The sequence below is a fragment of the Lissotriton vulgaris genome, chromosome 12 (genome assembly GCF_964263255.1).
Source record: "Lissotriton vulgaris chromosome 12, aLisVul1.2, whole genome shotgun sequence".
NCBI lineage: Eukaryota > Metazoa > Chordata > Amphibia > Caudata > Salamandridae > Lissotriton > Lissotriton vulgaris.
The window spans coordinates 339,919,493-339,942,215 of record NC_141700.1 but is presented as its reverse complement, the minus strand read 5'-3'; positions in this window follow the sequence as shown (position 1 = coordinate 339,942,215).

Below are 22,723 nucleotides of genomic sequence, written 5' to 3'. Positions count from 1 at the left end.
TTCCTGCGCGCAAGTCGCGTGTCGCGCCTGGAGCGCACTCCGGTGCGCGCACCGGAGAGCGCATATAGATATATATATTTTTTTGAACCTAAATTACTCAAAATCCACTGGAGCACATATCTTGAGACATAGCAAAGGCACATCGGGCTACCAGTCCCTACAATTTTGCCAAGTTTGGTGGAAATCCATTCAGCCGTTCGGGCTAAAAGTGAAATCGACCGCCCTATGGAAATTAACATGGGGAAAACGCGTTTTGGGACCCCCTTTTATCTCGGCCCCCGCTTGACGTATCCCCCCCAAACTTTTAAGGAAGGACCCGAGCTCGACGAGGCCATTTTCAGGAAATTTTCAGGCAGATTCGTCAACCGGTGCCAAAGTTATTCCAAATAGAATTTTGAGATTTAACATTGAAAAAAATCCTAACTATAACTACCTACTGGCGACCGCCAGTAGGTAATATATATATATATATATATATATATATATATATATATATATATATATATATATATATATACATATATATATATATATATATATATTCACTGAAAAAAACATAGGTTTCACACCAGTTATAGTTAGGAATTAGCATTTAAGTGATGTAATATGTGACGTCATCAGCAGTGCATTGCAGGCGCGCAAGTTATAGTGAGTCCAACTAACTATAACGTGGGAATTTCAATGCTTTTATGTCAGTAAAATTTCCAGCTAACCATAACTGGTGTGAAACCTATGGTTTTTTTGGTGAATTTAATAGTTTTTTTAAATGCTAATTCCTAACTATAACTGGTGTGAAACCTATGGTTTTTTCAGTGAATTTCATAGGTTTTTTAAATGCTAATTCCTAACTATAAATAGGGCCTCAAACCTATGTTTTTTTAAGTGAATTTCAAAGGTTTTTTAATAGCAAATTTCTATAGCTATGAAATGAAATATTTGTTATAATGAATCCTATATTGTATATTTATGTAATACTATTTGTTTTTATGTATATTGTTCATGTTTTTTTTTTTTGCCCTGGAGCACTCCCGGTGCGCGTACTGGTGAGCGCACCGCTAAGCGCAGTCTTGCGGCGCGCCCCGGTGCACGTACCGGTGAGCGTCCCGTTAGCGTTATTGCCACAAACGAAAACATCATCGTGACGTATCGCGTAGCCGCGTCCGCGTGATACGCACGGCGTAAGCGCACCCGGAAGCACTCGAGAGCATACGATCACGCTACGTAAGCGCCCCGGGGTGCGCCCCGGGGCACGTAGCGTAAGCGCGTCGGGTTATGTGACCTGAAAATAACACTTTTCATTGGTTCAGGACCGTTTTGTTTTACAAATGATGAAAGCCCCCACCTTTTTTCCTCATTGTCACTTTTGACTTTGACTGAGGAAGACCTGTTTGCAGACCTATCTGTACATATTTCTACTGAGAAATGGCTACAGTAGCAGCAGCAGCAGGTGCATCTCAACCACCACCACCACAAGGACCACCATAACACCACAGTGGTGGAGAAGAAGAAGAGGAGGAGGAGGAAGTGGAGGAGGAGAGGCGGTACCTGCCTGAAGATACTACCACCTATAAGCCAAAAGAGCACATTGTCTGGGAGTTTTTTAAAATCCCAAGGGGCCTCAAGAAAGTAAATGCGCCAAAGGTTACTTGTATGATCTGTGGCACTGTACTTTCCAGGGGGAACCCTACCAAAAAGTATTCTTTTGGCAACAACACCATGATTCGTCACATGCAACGCCGGCACCCAAACAACTATGCTGCAGCAGAGGTCAGAAAACTGACCAGAAACCCTCCCCAATCTTCTCCCAGCACCTCCCAAAGTAAGCAACCCACTCCATCGGGTCCAGAGACAAGTGAGATGGTCCCAAACATCCAAACCCTGTTTGGAGATTTCAAAATCGTTTGCAAATTTTGTGGAAGGACAATTTGCTATGGAGAGCAGAGTATTAAATTGATTAACCGTGCTGGAGACAACCACAAGTGCAAAAACAAACCTTAATTTTTTCCTGTTTTTTTTGCTCCTGTTGAGCCGTATACAATTCCCTGTTTTTTGTTTGTCCCCATAAAAATTACAAAAAAAATATAAAATTGTTCATAAAAGCCAAAAAAAGTAAAAAATGTTCCAAAAAACAATAAAAAATATAAAACAACAAAAAGAATAAAAAAAACTGTTCTTTTTAGAACTACCTCCAATTTATAAAAAAATGCTACATTTTTAAAAAACATTCTTTTTTCCCCATGGTACGCTCCCCGGTACGCTCCCCGGTGCGCTTACCGGGCGCTCCCCCCACGCAAATCGAAAACAAACAAAAAAAAATGTGTTTGCCTAGCAGGGCCCTTTTATGGCCCCCACATCAAACCTAGGGAGTCAGGGGGGGTCTACCCTGCCCCCTTTTGGTCATTTCCCCCTTTGTTTTTGCCACCTCTTGTGTCTCGATCCTACCGAGACACAAGATGGCGGCCGCTCCGGACTGTTTGGAATGTTGACAGACACCCGATCAGCTTTCCGCTCGCGAACTCGCGTAGCGCGCTGGAGCGCGCCTGGTGCGTGTACCGGGGCGCGCTCATAGAAATATATATTTTTTTGAACCTAAATTACTCAAAATCCACTGGAGCACATATCTTGAGACATAGCAAAGGCACATCGGGCTACCAGTCCTTACAATTTTGCCAAGTTTGGTGGAAATCCATTCAGCCGTTCGGGCTAAAAGTGAGTCCAACCGCCCTATGGAAAATAACATGGAGAAACACGTTTTGGGACCCCCCTTTTATCTCGCCCCTCGCTCGACGAATCCCCCCCAAACTTTCAGGGAAGGAGCGGAGCGCGGTGAGGCAAATGTAAGGAAAATTTCAGGCAGATTCCTCAACCGGCGCCAAGTTATTCCCAATAGAATGTTACAGATTTCCTATGGAAAACAATCCTAACTATAACTACCTACTGGCGACCGCCAGTAGGTAATATATATATATATACATATAATGTAATATAGTCACGTTGCCGTAGAGAGATATATATCTTCTTGTTTTAAACCCCATTGCCTGCAATCTGTATACTTAGTCACACGTTTTTCTAAAAAACAATTAGTCATTACCTAGTAGGTAACTATTTTAATCACTATACACGATTTGCACTTTTCACAATTAACATTTGTTGCACTTTAAGGGTTCTTTGTACAGGTTTATACAAGGATCATTAGCCCACTGGGGCGATATGATGCTGCTAGATAAATTTAGCCATTGATATATTTCTTTAATGCTGCTTTCTCTGGGTCTAGACAATAATTGGACATAGCGAACATCAATGCTGCTCTCAGTCGGATATCTGCTGTTGCACTTGCACTTTTTACTGTTTAGCATATTTTGTACATTTATGTAAGACGTTTTTGTATGTATATAATTACGAGCCTTTTAATATCTGTGTGTACTATATGTTTTTTATGATTATATTTTCATTATTAACATTTTCTGATATCTACACTTTTAACAATTATTGTGTTTATTTAATAGATTCCAGTGTAGGGTTTAAACGTTTTTAACATTCCATATGGTCTTGTTAATATGCAGCACTGAGTAGGATAATGTGCATTCATGCAGTTGTTGTGTCCTCTTTCTATGGCTATTATTGAGCGCCTATTTGTGACCAATTGTAACCCTTTTCTTATTGCACTTGCACTTTAAAAAGTCCCCCCTCCCACATTGGCGTCATGTGACCAAGGCCGAAACGTTATGCTGGCAGGGCGAGCTTCCACGAATAAAAAGTAATTGCTCAATGCATTTTCTGTGTCAGCTCCTCTTTCCTCGCCTCAAGGTGCTCTGGCGGATGTGGGAGTTCGTTTTTTCTTGGATTGGGTGTGTTTCATATATATACATATTCACTGAAAAAACCATAGGTTATAGACCATATATAGTTAGGAATTAGCATTTACAAAACCTTAAAAAGAGGTTCAACGTATTATCACATGAATGATATCATTGGTGATGTGATCAGTAATGTCAAATGAGATGTCATCAGTGATGTCATTTGAGATGTCATCAGTGATGTCATCAGTGATGTCACTGACCATGTCGTGAATGATGTAATATGTGACATCATCAGCAGTGGATTGCGGCTGCGCGATATATAGTTAGTGCAACTAACTATATATGCGAATTTCAATGGTTTTGTGCGAGTAAAATAAGGTTTTGTAAATGCTAATTCCTAACTATATATGGTCTCTAAAATTCGTGTTAAGCATTATTTTTAACTTTGGGCACCTACACAGAGCTATTCTCTGCCATTTCACGCCAAGCAGGCACCCCACAAACAGCGGATCTTAGCGCTGTTTACAGGGAAACATCCCACGGCCGCCATCGCTGCTGAAACACAAGGCCACGCCCACCGTCAGGCCACGCCCACCCCCTCTCTCCATAAATGTGCTTCCCATGTAAGCGCAGCGGACGAGCGCAGCGGGAGCGCCTAAGGCAAGCCCGTCTGCGCCCGTCCGCGCCGAGACCGGGCCCAGGGCCATATCCCCTGGCCAAAATGACCTCGATATAAGGCTACGGAAATACTCCAGCCAGGAACTAAGAAGATTGAGACCAAACTTCACATGCTCTCAGATAGAGCCACACAAAGAAGGTAAGAAATGTCTGTCATGCCCACTTACATTCGACTTTCTTCCCGCCAAAAACGTGGATAAAGCCGGGATACCGAAATACAGAAACCATATTCTGAAAATAGGTCTGATCAATACTTGAACAATGGTCAAACATAATATACAGGCATCCGAACTAATAGATGGACAAAAAATTGATATATTATTCGTCACCGAAACATGGGCAGACGAGGCATCAGATGCTGACCTAGCCTTAGCTATTCCGGATGGATACTCTTTCTCCAGAGTCGACAGAAAAATAAAACGAGGAGGAGGTTAAGCGATCATAGCAAAAGAAGATCTTAAGATTCAAATCTCAGATAAAGGTAACACCTCAGACTGCGAAATATTAACCTTCCAAATAAAGAGCACAAATAATTACACTTTTAATGGAATACTAATATACAGACCACCTAGTGCAAAAACCCCCTTAATCGACCTGCTAAGCCCTTTTCTTGAATCTAGTGTGACATGTCCTGATTACACCATCCTAGGTGATTTCAATCTACATCTAGAGAAAAAATCAGACCCCAAGATAGCGGCATTTATTGATGCAATGGCAAGCTTCGATTTGAAACAGAAAGTCAATTTAGAAACTCATAAAGCTGGACATACACTAGACGGTATCTTCACATCTTGCCAGAACCTAAATAAAATAGACACCCTCCCAATCCCATGGACAGACCACAAACTAGTAAGATTTACGCTGGAAGTTAAAAAGGACACTGGAAGACCAGTGGAAATTATTAAGCAAGTAACCTATCGTGACTGGTCTAAAATTCACAACCAGGCATTCATAGAAAAACTCCAAACATCCCATCCCACTTTTAACGACAATAGTAACATAGCCTGTAAACAATTTAATGAGTGGATAGACAAGGCAGTCAATTCGACTGTCCCTCAAAAAAAGGCAACCTTGAAAAGAAAAACCCCATCACAACCATGGTTCTCAGAAGCTCTAAAAACACAAAAACAAACGTGTAGAAGAGCAGAGAAAAAATGGAGAACTAACTACGACGCCCACCTCAGACAAGAATATAAAGATACTTTAAACAGTTATAAAAAAATAATAATAGAAGAAAAAAGCAAATACTAATAGGAGTAACGAGTCAAAAAACTCCAGCAAAACTCTTTTTGACACTGTCAAAAAAATTTCAAAGTTCGAAAACAATAACCCAGAAGCATTGTCATCAAACTTCTGCAATATACTAGGGGACTTCTTCGTTAATAAAGTCTCATCAGTATATGACTCCTTCAAAAATCAGAATACCGAAACAATGGAAAAGGACATATCATACTCAATAAATCCTGTAACCCAACAAGACCAAACATCAGCTTTTAGATTTACACCCCCGACAGCTGAGCAGATCCAGAAAGAAATCCACACCACCAACTCAGGTAGCCCAACGGACCCCTGTCCACCCAGAATCATGCAGGTCTGTTCCATAGAACTAAGCCTAGTTCTGGAAAAATTATTCTCCAAAATCATTAATAACAACATCTTCCCAGATGACTGGAAAATGATATCCATCAGACCACTGTTAAAGAAACCCAATCTAGACTGCGAAAATCCCAACAACTACAGACCCATAGCCAGGATCCCTTTTGCCGCAAAAATTCTGGAGAAGCTGTTAAACAAACAGCTATCTCTACATCTGATGGACGGAGATTGGCTGAACCATTCTCAGTTCGGTTTCCAGGTAGAACATGGGACGGAGACAGCCCTGATCACAGCAGTGGAGGAACTCAGGAAAATAATGGACAACGGATCGAAGGCCGCGCTGATACTTCTCGACCTATCAGCGGCCTTCGATACGGTCAGCCATGAAATCCTTATAATGCGGTTAAAAACAGCAAACATACATGATTTAGCCTGCGCCCTTACAGCCTCCTACCTAGAGAACAGAACCTTCTCAGTTGAATCAGGAGAAGCGAAATCCAATCTGTTCAGCCTACCATGCGGAGTCCCGCAGGGCTCATCAATGAGCCCCACTCTTTTTAATTTATATGTAGCTCCACTTGCACAAATAATAAGGAACAACGGCTTCACCCTACGCCGACGACACCCAAATTGTAGTGTCAATAAGTAAGGAGGTACAAGACACAGCAGAAAAATTACAATGCTGCATGACAAAAATCAGCCAATGGATGAAAATGAACTGCTTAAAATTGAACGGCGACAAGAGTGAAGTCATGATACTAGGAGGAGACACAAACATATGGTCCCCTCTATGGTGGCCTACAGATATGGGAAGATGCCCAGAGTCGTCAGAAAAGGTGAAAAACCTAGGGATCATGTTAGACACTAACCTTTCTTTTGACGCTCAAACAAGCAAACTAGCTTCATCACTCTGGTACATCTTAAAAATGATTAAAAAGATTTTACCTTACATACCGTATGACTCACGCAAGACAGTGGTGACAGCATTGGCCTTGTCCAGACTGGACTACGGAAACGGCCTATATGCCGGAGCAAGTTACAATGCCTGCAGAACGCAGCAGCTAGGCTGATACTGGAAATACCAAAGTTTGAAAAAGTAAGCCATAAAGTAAAAAGTTTGCATTGGCTCCCAATCGCAAGCAGATTACAATTTAAATCACTATGCTTGGCATACAAAGCAATAAACGGAACTGGATCAAAATTCCTAAGGACACATCTGCAACTATATGAGCCAAACAGACTTCTCAGATCTAGTCAAATGAAACTCATGAATGTACCCAGATTCAGAAGAACCAATTGGGGCTGTAGAAGTTTTCTGGTACAGATGGCAAGAACATGGAACCAACTACCACTAGACATAAAAACCAGTCCATCCCTGAAATCCTTCAGAAAGGAAATTAATACATGGCTTTTCGCTAAACAGCTCTAATCATACACCTTTAATGAGCTAGTGAGATTTCTCAGCGCCAAGACGCCCTCGGGCAATCGTGCGCTATACAAATAGAAAAATCAAAATCAAAATCATTATAACCTATGGTTTTTTCAGTGAATTTCAATGGTTTTTTAATAGCAAATATCAAAAGCTGTAAAATGTATTCTTATTCTAATGCAAAAATATATTTTATATTTTTGTAATATAATTTTTTTATTTATATATATTTTTTAATTATTTATTTTTTGTTTCGCTGCCGGTCCGCGAACCGGGCAGCTTCCCGTTAGCTTCATTTTGTTCCGCGACCCGGTCCGTGAACCGGTAAATGTTCCGTTAGCGCAACTACCGCGTTAGAAAGCAACATCGTGACGCGTCGCGTAATCGCGACGTATCGCGTTACCACGTAATGCGTCTTATGACGTGCCTCGTAAGCGCACCCGGAAGCGCTCCGGAATGCGAACCGAGGCGCGAAGCGCAGCGCCCCGGAAGCACTCCGGATGCGTAGTGGGACGCGTAACGTAAGCATAACAGGTCATGTGACTTGTTCATAAAACTTTTCATTGGTTCATTTTACTTTTGGTTTCCTAATGATGTAAGGCTTGGTCATATGACCTAAAAATAACACTTTTCATTGGTTTAGAACATTTTTTTTCCCAAATGATGAAAGCCCCACCTTTTTTCCTCACTCTGACTTTCATTTTTATGAGAGAAAGACCTACTTTGAATACCTTAGAAATGGCTTCATTAATAGCTGCAGCTGGTGCACCACCACCACCACCACCACCTCCTAGGAAGAGAGGACCACCTCCTCAGGTTATCCTACAACAAGAGGAGGAAGAAGAGGAAGAAGAGGAAGAGGAGCAAGGGAGAAGGAGGTTTTTACCTGAACAGCCAAGGAGGTCCCATGTCAAAGAAAATTATATATGGCAATTTTTTACATTTCCCCAGGGACAAAAAAGGTAAATGCCCGTACATTACCTGTCTGATCTGTAAAAATGAACTGTCCAGAGGAACAGAAAAGAAATACAGTTATGGCAATTATACCATGCATCGGCACATGGAAAGGTGGCACCCTATAAATTACAGTGCTGCACACGTACGTAATCTGCTGTATAACCCCCGACCTGTGGCCAGTACATCCAATGAAGAGGCAGTGACGGGTCCAGAGGCGAGGGAGATGGTCCCAAATATCTAAATGAAATTTGGCAATGTGAAGCACGTATGCATTTTTTGTGGCCAACTGATTTGCTTTAGGGAGAGTAGCATACATTTAATCAATAAAGCAATTGACAATCACAAATGTCCAAAACGCCCCAGAAAATAAATTATCTTTTTTTTTTGCTCCTGTTGAGCCCTTCCTAATGAATCATTTTCGTTTCTCCACTCCATAAAAAAAACAAAAAAATATAAAACCGTTCAAAAAATACAAAAAAAATGTCAGAAAAAAAATATAAAACAACAAAAATAATTTTAAAAAAAGTTCTTTTCAGAACTACCTCCCCTTTATAAGAAATTGCTAGAATGTTAAGCACTCTGACAACCTCTATTTCTTTTGGTTCGCTTCCCGGTTCGCGCGCCGGTACGCGAACCGGAAGCGTAAGTAAACTGAGAGTAATGTTAAAAAAAAGACACTTAGAGGGAGTAACACAGAGATACTGTTTAAAGAGGGACTGAGAACAGGAGTGGAAAGAGTAGAGTAAAAAAGTAATAGAAAAAGGAATGAGGGAAGTAGCAAAAGCAGGAAACTGAGGGTTGAGCCGCGCTCAATAAATCTATTTCTATTCTATTCTATTCTAAAGAAATGAAGCAGTGGAACTAATAAAAGTTAAATGTAAAAGAGATGTAACAGAATGAGTACTAAACACTTACCTTATAATTATCATTAACTTAGTCACGTGTTATTTTTATACTTTCAATCTGTGAATGAGAGAACAAAAATTTTAAAATTGATAGAAAGTAGTAAAAGATGAGTGAGCATGAGACAAGATGAGTACATATTAAAAATCCCAATTCAAAGTACAGAATTAATTATACATATTAAATGGTTTATTTTTGCTGTTCTCAGAATATATCAAATTTCACTGAAAACAGTGAGTTGAAGGTATTCATCATATAACAGCGGGGAAAAAAAACCACAATCAAAATGATTGTGTTTAAAAAACCCATATAATAAAATCAATCAGAAATCAAAACTCCTCAAAAGTAACTTACTTTCCATGACGTCAAAGGATGTCCTATGAACAGCTTATACTCTGTTGTGCTGTTATTATTTTCTGCCTGCCACTTTCTGAAAGATAAGCTCTATCGTTTTAAGAAAAATGAGACATACAAAGCAATTTAAAACAGCACACTAAATTACAGCAACACCTAGCATCATTATAATCCAGTTACCTACCCTAAATTCTCACTTCTGAAAACAAGTCAAAAGGCAACATTGCTTCATAGTCAAATTCTAATCATTGCCGAAAGACCAGCCTTTTTTACATTTCGAATAAGCTGTGTAATATCTTGAAGTTGTTAAAGGACCATCATGTCATATAATAGCTGCAGTTACAAATGTTCTTCCTGAAATCGACGACTGTGCAGCCAAAACATTTTTAATTAGACTTGACAACTTATTTACATCCGGTTTATATAGTTGGAATTGTAAAATGACATTTCACCAATAAGTTTCTATAAATAATGTAGACAGCATTACAGACTTACATCACCTCTACTCCTTCTTTTGATCTGCTGTTTGAATTAGCTTATTAAAAAAAACAATTTTCGCTCTGTGCTACACTAAACCACAAGGCTATATAGTGTAGGAGCTATTAGAACCTCTTGAAATTCCTCAGAACAAATCCCGAGATTCCTTTCCTAAAATTTTGGTTGTAAGAACACCAGGTAAGAATTTTGAAGGTGAAAAGGCAATCTTTTTTTTAAAGTTAAAACAGAATCATTGCAGAATGACCAGCCATTTCCAGACTTCAAATAAGTTGTGTAATGTCCTGATGTTGTTGAAGGACCCTCATGATATATAATTGCTGCAGTTAGAAAAGTCCTTCCTGATATTGACAACTGAGAAGCCACAACATTTTTAATTAAAGTTGTCAATTTTGTTCCATCAGGCCTACATCGTTGGAACATTAAAATGACATACTGGCCATATCTTCGTATAAATAATGTGGACAGCATTGCAGACTTACATTGGCTACATGTTTTGATCGGCTGCTTTTACTAGCTTATTAAAGGATACTGATTTAGTGTCTGGCAAAGTTAAATATATAAATCTTTCTGAGTCTACACTAGTAATACTTGATAACGTACAATTCTCGCAGGCATGCTGCCATTGATAAGAGAGGCCAAACAGATGATCTACATCTACACCTTCATATTGCAATACATTAAGCATATACATTAAAAACTCCTGACAATCTTGCTGAATATTTTGAGAGAATTGTGTTTGACCTGAACATTTGTTTAACAGATTTCGAATTTCAGACACACTTCCTACTCTTGTTCTATCAGCACTACATTTCTCTAACACAGAATTCAACAAACAGCAAAAACTTTGATCCGAATTGATCACAATCTGTTCTTTTAAAGTTTCTAGAGAAAAGACAACATTAACCACTACATTAGCATAGCAGTTCACACCAGAACTATTTTCAAATTGAAAACCAACAACATCTTCAACAGAATTCATTTTCTTTCTGCTTACAATTTTGGGTTCATCGACTTTTGGTCTTTTTGCTGCAACCTCCCTACTATTAGTGACATTTCTTCGTTTCCGGCCTACCACACGTTTCTCAAACAAAGGATATTGAGGCAAATGTGGCGCATACTCTCTTCTTAACCTATTGTATTCCATAACACAATCTAGATCCGCACATATGTTTGTGACATCACACTCAATCAAGTACAAACCCAATAAAGTTCTGACTCGTGACAATGCTACATAAGCCATACCCTCCTTGAACACAGAACTGCCAATATTCACCAAAGCACTGTCTACACTTAAACCTTGTGATTTATGGATTGTCACCGCATATGCCAAGCAAACAGGAAATTGCTTACGACGAACATATAAGTCTTTTACAAGCAAAAACCTAGCTGTGCAACGACCAATTAGCTGTACTTCCTCAATGCCATCAAATTAAATTTTTAAAAATTCAATTCCATCCCTATTTCTGTATTTCTCAAAATCAACAACATTACCCATTGATCCATTTACCAGACCTCTTTCAACATGTAAATTCCTTCTCAAAATGATACGGCAATTTAAGCACACATTCAGAGTCTTTTCAAAACCAGCAGTTTTTGATATAGTCTTCTCTAATGAATCCAATTTAGATTTCAAATTCTCAGACAAAACAATTGTTGCACCCATATGCTCTATTCTGTCAATAGCTTCCAGTTTCACAATCTCTTGGTTCTCTAAATTCAACATTTTGTTGTTGAAGATGGAACATTCTGCAAGAGTTGGCATCAAACATATTCCAGATTTCTTCTCAGTAATTTTATGAAAAATATTCTCTGGCAGAACGTCTTCTTCAGGAAACAAATTTGACAGTAATCATGCATGTAAAGCTTCTTTCCCACGCTCAGTCACTTTCTCGATTCTAACATCTTGTAGAATATTCTTGTAATCTTCATCCTTCGCCTGACACATATTTTCATGAAGCTCAGCATAACTGAAGTTTAACCATATGTTAACGTTGCCAATGCTCCCTAGGCACTTCCTGGTATCTTCATGCGTAAGCTGTTTAAACACTGGTTGTCCTTTCACTGGTGTCAGCTGCAGAAGATCACCGAAAACAATGATGTGTTTGCCACCAAATAACACATCATACTCTGTTTTAAGAACTTCCTGCATTCTCAAATGCACAAAGGCAAGCATGACATTGGAAACAATGTTTACTTCGTCAATGATAAGAAGTTTCATCTTCTTCAGGACTCTAGCTACTTCACAACAAGCATCTCCCGATAACTTGTGATATTGTAATTTGTTATCATGCTCCACTGGCAGCATCAGTAGCCGATGCAAAGTAATACCTTTAATGTTATGTGCTGCCAGACCAGTTGGAGCGGTGACAACACAAGACAGCGATGACTCAGTCTTTTTTTGCAAATAACATGAAATTGCTTTAATGAGGAAACGTTTTCCAGTTCCTGCTTCTCCACTCACGTACAATCGGATAGGCTTCAACGACGTACATGAGCACTGTATCTTCTCATGACTTAATCCATGATCAATTTGGTTGGTAACTTCGTCATATATTTTCCTCTGCTCAACGTTAAGTTGTCTTTCTAAATCTTCTAAGTTAACCACATCCTCCTGAGCATGTGCCATGGCTCTTTCCACTTCAATCATGGCAGTGGCAGCTTAAGTTTCAATAACTGGTCCTCCTAGTGGATCCTGACTCAATGAAACAGAACTCTGACTGTCCTGAGAACTGTCTCTAGCAATCTCCGCTGCCATTGTTGCTTCCTGCTCGATTTCTGCATTCAACATTTCTAGATATTTTGGGAAAACAGGACATTCTATGGACTCCTTGGCTGCATTGAAAGAGTCTTCATAACAGAGGAAATCTCCAATCAGTTCCTCTTCTGCACGCCAAGGCTTGAAAAGTTGCAAAAGAGCTAAATAGAAAAACTCTTTTCTTTCTGGAGATTCGCAATCCAATTTTCGATGATTTACCAATAGACATTTTTTTTGCTTGACCAGACATCCCTCACTTCCAATTACAGCATACACTCCTTTATCAATATCTTCTGTGATGTTCCTCTTGAAAATGTAATTTTGTAGAACCTCATACAGACAAACATTCTCCAAGTGACTGCTTCTATTTGGATAATATGTATCCAACATGTTGGTCTTCAAAATATCTGTACTGCTTGGCTCCTTCTCCGCCAAATACTCAATTTCCCGTACAGGTTTGAGAACTCGATTACGCGTTGCAGCAAGACCAAGACTTGCCCAAATGATACTCCTAGATTTGGCATAGAGACTTGCTGAAGATAACCGGTCAGAACATTCATAAGCTCCGATTTCTCGATGCGACAACATATTCAGACTGAAACTGTACAACTTCTTACTGAGGCTCTTTTCATGGGAAATGTCCTCCCACATATCCTTGAGTTCTGTCTTTTTTTTTTTTTGTGATGTAAGACGTCACATACCGAGCCACAGCCATACAGTTGTCAGCCACAAACTGTATATCCATGTTAGCATTCCACATGGACAAAATCACTGGGTTGTAGTCAATGATGTTCTTGGACTCTTCGTTTCTCTTCAAATTGTATGTATTTTTGGGTGATTTCTTTGTCACATTATGTCGCAGCAAAGACATCAAATTGTTCACTCTCCTTTAGATATAACCAATCGTGGAAATCCAAAACGACATTTTGTATAGTACTTGTTCTTGTTTCTGAATTTACGACGACAGTACTTTCCACAATGATGGCTTTGAAACCGTAAAACTTGTTCTCTTAGACTTTTGTCTTCCTTTGTCTTTGGAACAGCACATGTAGAATACTGTTCTATGAAACTCATCACTAAGTCATCCGGATCTGTTCCAAATGTGGGTGCATCTTTGATCCATAGCACTCCAGAGGCTGCAACCAACAAAGGCACATAAATGCTGTATTTCATCACACATATCTCTCATGTCACCCAATCAAAACTCTTCCCTAACTTTTTTCAAATCAACACCCTTCCCTCCCTCTGCCCTTTCTGGCCTTTTTCCATAGCAACTACCTCCTGCCAGACCTCTCATGTTTACAAGTTCACACAACAATGTTTCAAATGAACTCTGAACTCTCAGTACACCTGCTAATCCACTGCAATGTTTCTTAAAATCATGTTTCCTAACCATTCAAATTACATGTTTCAAAGAACACATCCATGCACCCTAACTTTCTGTTTTCAGCAATGGAAATCCACCAATCACTGCTACTGAATCATTAGCACACAAACTCCACATTTCTTTTACTTTACAAACTCCTACTGTTTCAACTGACATTTCATTCCCACACTTCATCTGACTGCAGCAGAACCTCCTCTCACCATGTTTTCTGTCTGGATTTATGGACATAGTTACATTCACTGGGCTCACAGTATACTTCGACATATATGAGCCTTCTCAGCTACCCTCAGAAAACCTAGGGGGTCAAGATACGTCTCCCCTGCCCCCTTACACCCATTTCCCACATTGTTATTTCTCCATCTTGTGATAAAATTTGTCAAAAACACAAAATGGCGAACTCCCGTTACGCTACCGGTAAGCTACCCGGTTCGCGTACCGGGACGCGCCTCTACGGCAAAAAATCGCCAACATTTTTTTTTTTTTTTGCCCCGCGGGGCACTTTAATATCCCCCTCATCAATCCTAGGGGGTCAGGAGAGATCTACCTTGACCCCTTTCATTAAATTCCCCCTTCATTTTTCTCCACCTCTTGTCTCTCGATCCTACCGAGAGACAAGATGGAGGCCGTTTCAGACTGTTTAGAATGTTGACAGACACCGGAGAACCAATCAGCTTCGCGAAGTTCCGTTACGCGTCAGGTACGCGAACCGAAGCGCTAACCGGAGCGCTGTTACAGATATATCTGTTTTTTAAAACGTTAATTTCTCAAAATCCACTGGAGCACATATATTGGGACATAGCAAAGGCACGTTGGGCAAACCATATCTACAATTTTGCCAAGTTTCGTGTAAATCCATTCAGCCGTTCGAGCTAAAAGTGATTCCAACCGCCCTATGGAAAAATGAATGGGAAAAACGTGTTTTGGGACCCCCCTTTTTTCTCGGCCCCCCCTTGACGAAACCCCCCCAAATTTTTAGGGGCTGCTCAGAAACAAAATGTGCCATTTTCCTGAAACTTTCAGCCAATTCCGTCCAAAAACCCCAAAGTTATTCGACAAAGAATTTTCAGAAATCCCATAGGAAAAAAATCATAGCTATATATACCTACTGGCGATCGCCAGTAGGTAATACACACACACACACATATATATCTATATATTACCTCGCCGGTAAGTAGTTATAGTTAGGACCTATTTTCCATCGGAAATCCGCAACATTCTATTTGGAATAACTTTGGCGCTGGTTGACGAATCTTTGAAAAAATTTCAAATCTAAGGGCCAGCCTCATTCCGCTCCTTTCATGAAAGGTTGGGGGTGATTGGTCAAGAAGGGCTGAGAAAAAAGGGGGTCACAAAACGTGTTTTCCCCATGCAATTTCCCATATGACCTTTAGCCACATCTACAGCCCGAACTGCTGAACGGAATTACGCCAAATTTGGCAGAGATAGTCCTCAGTTCAGACTCATGCCTTTTTCTTAAATTGTGTCAATCTGTTCAGTAGTTCCTGAGGAAACTACAGTTAAAAGGATATATATATCTATGGGTATGGTGGATCTGCGGACACTGAGCGCACTGTGAGTGTATGATAAGCGCACCCTTCTGATCATGCCCTGAATGCTAATTGGCTGTCAAGTGGTTGTCAACATTCAGAACCAGGAACTGTTGGCAGTCATTTTGTGCCTCGGTAGAAGCGAGGCTGAAGAAGTCAGTGGAACAAGTGGGAAAAATGTAGAAAGGGGCATGGTAGAAATACTTTGACCCCCTTGACCTGCCTAGGAGTCCCAGAAGGACTCCCAGGGCCCACAAAATATTATTATTTTTTTTTTTTAATAAATGGAAAGTGGCGTAGGGAACGCGGACTCGGGCATAAAAAAATAAATAAATGAAACAGCTTTTTCATAATTAGTACCCGGGGGCCAAATCACAGGGGCAAAATTATTAACATTTATGGGGGCTCCAAGGTCCCCCGGGGCTACAAAAAAAATGGTTGGGGGGCTCCAAGGTCCCCAAAGCTGGGGGTAGCCCCAACCCCGGGGCTTTATGTGTTGTGGGACGGGCCTGCGTGGCCACCCTCCCAGAGCACTCGAGTGCCTGTCACCCCTTGGGGCTGCAAAAAAAAATGGTTGGGGAGCTCCAAGGTCCCCAAATTCCCGGGGCCCACCACCTGAGTCTTTATGTATGTGTGGTGGGAGTAGGGTTGCATGGAGCACTCGAGGGCACTGTGGACCGCCACAGGGTCGGCTCCTGTAGTGTCCCGGGGTGCCCATCCCCGTGATACCTCTATTTGCTATGGGAGGGCGGGAGCTGAGGCTCCCGCCCTCTCATCGCGAAGTTGGTTTGGATTTTGAAAGAGAGAACAGGGAAATCTGTTCCGGGAGGTGGTGGTTCCCAGGGCTGGGGGGGGGGTCATTGAGGCCCCCTAATTCTAATTTTGAAGGGGGAGCCTTGGAGCACCCTCCAACCATTTATTTTATAGCACGTTTGGGGTGGTTTTCACTCTTGCATAGCAAACAGCAATGTTGAGAAAGTCTTACGGTAGGATAACAAAGGATTTTGTAGACAATTTTCGGCATTTTTGTTGTGCTTTGCTGCCTTTAAAGCAGCGACAATTTTAACGGCGTCCTCATAATATGCCCCTAAGTTTTGAAATGTCGACAATCATGTCTCCCATTTAAATAGGCACAAAGTATTTATTGAAGTGCATTTTGAATCGTGAAGCAAAACTGTCTAATTGTTATCGATAAAGAATTGAAAGAGTTGTGTACTTTTTTTGCCTGTAATGTGCATAGGGGCAGATTTACAAGTTCATTGTGTTACTATTGCATCCATTTTAAGATGGGAAAAGTGACGCAAAAGTGGCGCAAGGGGGTTGTAAATCTGGTACACAGTGTTCTGTCTTACTTTGCTTTCCTTTCTGTCATGTCAAGGATCCTGGGTAAATAATATAATGGTTTCTGTACAGCCATAACCTTTCAATCCTACCCCCAAACTGCTTACTGCCTGTTACCATAGTAACAGTTCATGGTACACTTAATGAGCACAGAGATTAGAAGTTCACCACACTATGTAGCTACTCAAAACATTTTCTGTGCTGAAGTTTTCAATGTTTTCCATAGGAATTGTTAGTCGTAGCTATAGACTTTGGTAAAGAGCTGGTAAAGAGACAGCCTCAGTATTATACTTCTACTTGAAATATCATTTCTATTTTTAAATGTTTTCTAAGTATATTATTATCACTCTAAATAATAGTGACATTTTGTCAGAAAAAGAAGACGTATATACTTTATAAAAATTAACTTTTATTAAAACAACAATAAATAACTGGAAACGTAACTTAAAGATAACAACATAATACATATTTAGAAATATAACTTTAACAAAACAATATAATAAACAAAATGTGATATGGACTCCAATAGAAGTAGGGTAGGTAATCTGCAAAACAAGAATGACAATAAGTGTTCAAAATTAGATCGATATGACTAAAGTGGTCAAACATTACAAGTTAAGGGAATACTTGGCAATATTTTTGATTTGCACATCTTCAGTGTGCCTGATACATTCCACCTCTCTTATAGGCCTGCGTTCAAGAGGTGTCTGTACGGAAGAGTCTACTGCGTCAGATTTACAGTATAGACCAACAGGTCTTTAAAATGATTCAGAGATGAGGTAGAATTAGGTGAGAGATCAAGTCATTATGCAGGACAATATTCTTTGGGGCTTAGTTACAAGCCCTTTGCGCCACTTTTGCATTAATTTTCCCATGTTAAACGTGACGCAAAAGTGGTGCAAGGGGCTTGTAAATAAGCCCTTTTATTTCTAACACATTTGATCGGAGGCGTTGTAGATCTAGGCTGCTCTGCTTACCTTGTGTAAACACAGTGACTAACAGAGTTCACAACTTGAACTCAGCTTTGGTTGTAGATGGCAGAGTGGACAGCAGCATCCATAACTTTAAAAGAGAAAGAGAAACGATGTGCGAGAGAGTGAGAGAGAGAAAGAGAGAAAAAACGACATTAAAACTGTGAGAGCGAGAAAGTTATAGATGTAGCAGTTAATACTGGAGAAAATCTTCATAACTCACCTTTTGCCACCGTTGTGTGTCCAAACATGTGGTGGTTCATAGTGCACCCTCTAGTTTAGTGATCTGAAGGATAGTATAGAGTTAGTAATAGCAAAGTATATACAACTGCACAAGTATATTTTTTGTTTATTTCTTTGTACACTCATTATAATGTATTTCATCAACTTCCACTGTAGGGAGGTGTCTGTGCGCTGTTTCTCTTCTAAAGTAGTATATCCCATGCACTCCCACTGCATAGCGATCAGTTCTCAATACTGCGTACCTAGACTGTTGCACCCCATTGACTCGCAGAGTCTGGATGTGAGTGCTTTTTCTTGCGAACTCAGAGACAGTTTTACAAGCTCCTTGCGCCACTTTTCCCATGTTAAAAGTGACAAGAAAGTGGCGCAATGGGCTTGTAAGTCTGCCCCTCAGACTGTTGTAACCTATCTATTCTCACTGCCCGGAGGTAATTGTTCATTCCTACGCAGTTAAGCTGCTGCACACTACCCATTCTCTCCACCCACAGATGACAAGTCGTTGCTTCGGAAACAAGCTTTTTTGCTCACCTTGTGCCATTGGCATGATTCAAAGAGGGTGCACCACGTGTCGAAGCAGCCTTCTCAGACATTGTTACGATGGCCACGCATCATCGCAGAATGCACAAACGTAGAGCTTTGGAGGTGTTTGGGGGAGGGGGGACAACAATTTGTGATACACAACCTGTAAGATAAAAAGGAAGTTAACATTGTGTGTCATTTCTTTATCAATGAAGAGAGGAAGTAAAAGAGTGACTGAAAAGAATATTGGCAGCTTACCTTTCTGTCACCGGTGTGTTTTTCACCACGTGCCGGGACATAATGCACCCTGAAGCTCTACATCTAAAAGATAGTAAAAGAAAGATGTTATGATTGGTATTTGTTACTATATTCATGTGGAGTAGAATTACATCGTCTTTTCAGACACCTTCCCTCTCGCATTTAATAACAACTGTTCGTACAGTTCGACTTATTCAATAGGCTTTGATTTTTGAAAAAATACTATAGTACTAATGTTTTTATGCTTTGTGAAAGCAAGTGGTGCAAAGTGATACACGCGGTTTCAATTCTCACGAGCGTCGGGCATTTGACCAATTATAAAAACGTTCCTGCTAATTGACAAATATATATAAATGCAATAAGATACGGTACCTCATTGATCACCTTTTTGTGGACAGGACACCTTCTACATCATGCAGTACCTCTCTGCCACCAAGAAGTCTCCCATTTGGTGCTGTCTTGATATGGCTATGGGAAAGGACATACTCTTCCTCCCATCATCATCGCAGGTTTCTCACCCTCTCAGTCCTTGCGGTACCACTAACTCAGTGACCAAAGAGGCCACGCACGTAATGGTGGACCATTGTACTCGGTGGTTCAGGCCTACATGCGACGTCTGAACCATCAGGACAGGCCATCGCAGCGCTTGCGATAGAAGCATCTCTAAAATGGCGTAGAGCACGTGTGCCCCGTCTTTTTTATTGGTAGGGTCACTTGTGTTGTGACACATGTGCTGGATGGGTGTGGTGTGGGTGTATACCAGGCATGAGGGAGTGTGTGTGTGCCGTTCTGACTAGACCTGGAACTAAGAAATCAGTACATTGGAAATCTGGACAATGTTGTGTTTTTGTTTTTTCCTGGAAGTGTAAGTGGAGTGGGCTGGACTGACGTATGCAAGTGCTGCTCGAGGCTCTGAACCATGACTCCAGAGCTATGGTGTGGTTCCTTCGTTAGCTATATGAGAAATCAAGTGATTCAGGTGTCCGTGTTGTAGTGCTGACGACACCCGGGTCTTAAACGCAAATGTATCATGTTAGAAATGGGGATTTCCGGTTGGCTAAGGCATGTGCCAAAGCCAGGCAGAAACCACCACTCTAGTCAGGGCAAGGAAGTCACCTGCCAAGATAACCCCTGCTCACCCCTTGGTAGCTTAGCACGAGCAGTCAGGCTTATCCCGGAGGCAATGTGTAAAGCGTTTGCACGCACACCCAGCAACAACACCCAAGGCCCACCACAAAGGAAACTCCACACAAGGTTATATATAAAAATAGCCTTTGTATTATACTAAACACATTAGATAATAAACACACAATTTACACTGTGCCACTGGCATGGGCGGAATTTACAGGGGATTATGCACACAGGACAGGGCCACATGGACCACTGTCAGGAATTAGCACTTGGTAGAACTAGCACTTAGAACATATAACAATTGTAGCACCAAATAGCAAAGGTAGCACACAACCAGTAACCACTCGTAGAAGGTAAGTACATCCTATGCAATCCTAACCACCTTAGGCATATATCACGCAGGGAACCATTAACTCACTAGCATAACTATACTAGGTAAAATAACCTCCCAAGCATAAACACATTCAGAGGTATCAGAACACAGGGTGCGCAAAACATACTACACACAGTACATTTCCTAACACCCAAAGCCTTAGCACATAACTCACATCAAGGTCCAGGTTGCGCCACTGCGCCAAAACCTAAACGTAGCAGCTGCCCACCACTTGCTGGGCATCTGAGGACAAGAACAGGGCCTAAAAGCTGCAGTTGGCACTAAGTGATGCGCAGCTGTGGAATGTCAAGGTTGGGGGCGTAGGGAGTGCAACTCATTCCTAGGTTCACCAAGAATAGGTCCCCTGAAAGAAAGAACCTAAGCGGTGCAGCTGCCCACTACTTGCTGGGCAGCTGGGAGCTCAAAACTGGGACTGGGGCTTTCACTAGCCCTCCAGAATATTGCGCCAAACCGTTGGAGCCCTTTGGCTCTGAAACAACTGCGGGCATGGGAGCACTCTGGCTCCTTAGAAATAAATGCCCCCAATGGTGGAGCCCTCTGGCTCTAGGACAACTGTGCCCCCAAAATAAAGCATGGGCCACTCTGGGCCTGGGCCAGGACTGGCTTGCAAAACGTTGGAGCCACCCGGGGCTCAGTAATTAATTACCCGGACATTGGAGCCATCTGGCTCTGAAACTCATGGGGGCGGCTGAGCCACCTAGGCTCCTGAAACAAACATCCTGTGGGAACATCCCACTGCCATCTGGGCCACACTGACACAGGGCACCACTCCGGTGCCTGGGGGGACCCCCACAGGGGCCCCTTCACTTGATTTAGCCCCTGGCTGTTGGAGAGGCCCACTGAATACCCAGGGCCGCTCTGGACTCGATACCCTTTGCTGGTATTACATCTGTTGCCTCCCCCCCAGCACTACTCACCGGCTCCGTCGGGGGTAGTCTCTCTTTCTCTTCAGGAGTGGCGGGGGCTCTCTCTCTGTTGCGCGGCGGGGCAGGCACCCGCAATGTGCCTCGAGCCCCGCCATGTCTCCGCAACCTCTGTGGCGCCTGCGGGGCTCTCACTCACTCTGGAGAGCCTTGCTGGCTGTGGTGGCACTCCTCCCGGGCAGTGTGCAGGGCTCCCCTCGGCATACGGGAGACCTGCGGGGCAGGTTCAAACTTCTTCTCCTCTTCTGGCCGCACTTCCGCTTCCGTCGCACGCCCCTCCCACAACCAGGCAGGCGGCGATCCCGGTGCTTCCTGGCAGCAATGAGGGGTAGGCTCCCCCGGGATCAATAACAATGCTGGCATGCGGGGTGGGTACCCGCCAAGGCTCAAATAGGCGGGGTAGGCACCCGCGATCATGCTGCAATAAAACAAAGATGCAGGGTGGGCACCTGCGCTGTTCAACACTCAGAAACCCAGGCATAACACAGGGTGGGCACCTGCAGGTAGTCACCAACAGCGGGGGGATCCCCCGGTCGGGATCCCCCCGAAAATGAGGGTGGTCCCACGCTGCAGCGCTGCGCTGCTCAGCCCCCAGGCTCCCAAGGCAACATCAAACCATGGCAAGAGCAACCACAGAGGGAGCAAGTTCCAAGAAGTACTGGGCACAAGGACAAACAGCTCCCAGCAGTCCTCCAGGTATCCAGGGACAGAGCATCCAGGGGCAAGGCAGGGCCCAGGGAGGTAAGCTTCCCCTGGGCCCCAGCAGCAGCACACCCCTGGCAGATTAAAGTCAGGAACAAGAACCTTTTACATGAGGTCACAGTCTCTTTTCATACACAGAAATCCTTTGTCTCCAAAGGTACAGGCAAGAGGCGAGCCAGATGCAACTGGTTCCTGAACACTTTGTTTTACTCAGCCCCTCTGCCTATTCACAGGTCGGGTCAGGGACATCAGACACCCCGCAGGGGGCGGAGCCAGCATTGTGGAGAGAAAGCCCAGCACTATTCAGGTCCCAGGTGCACCCCTCCCTCACATCAAA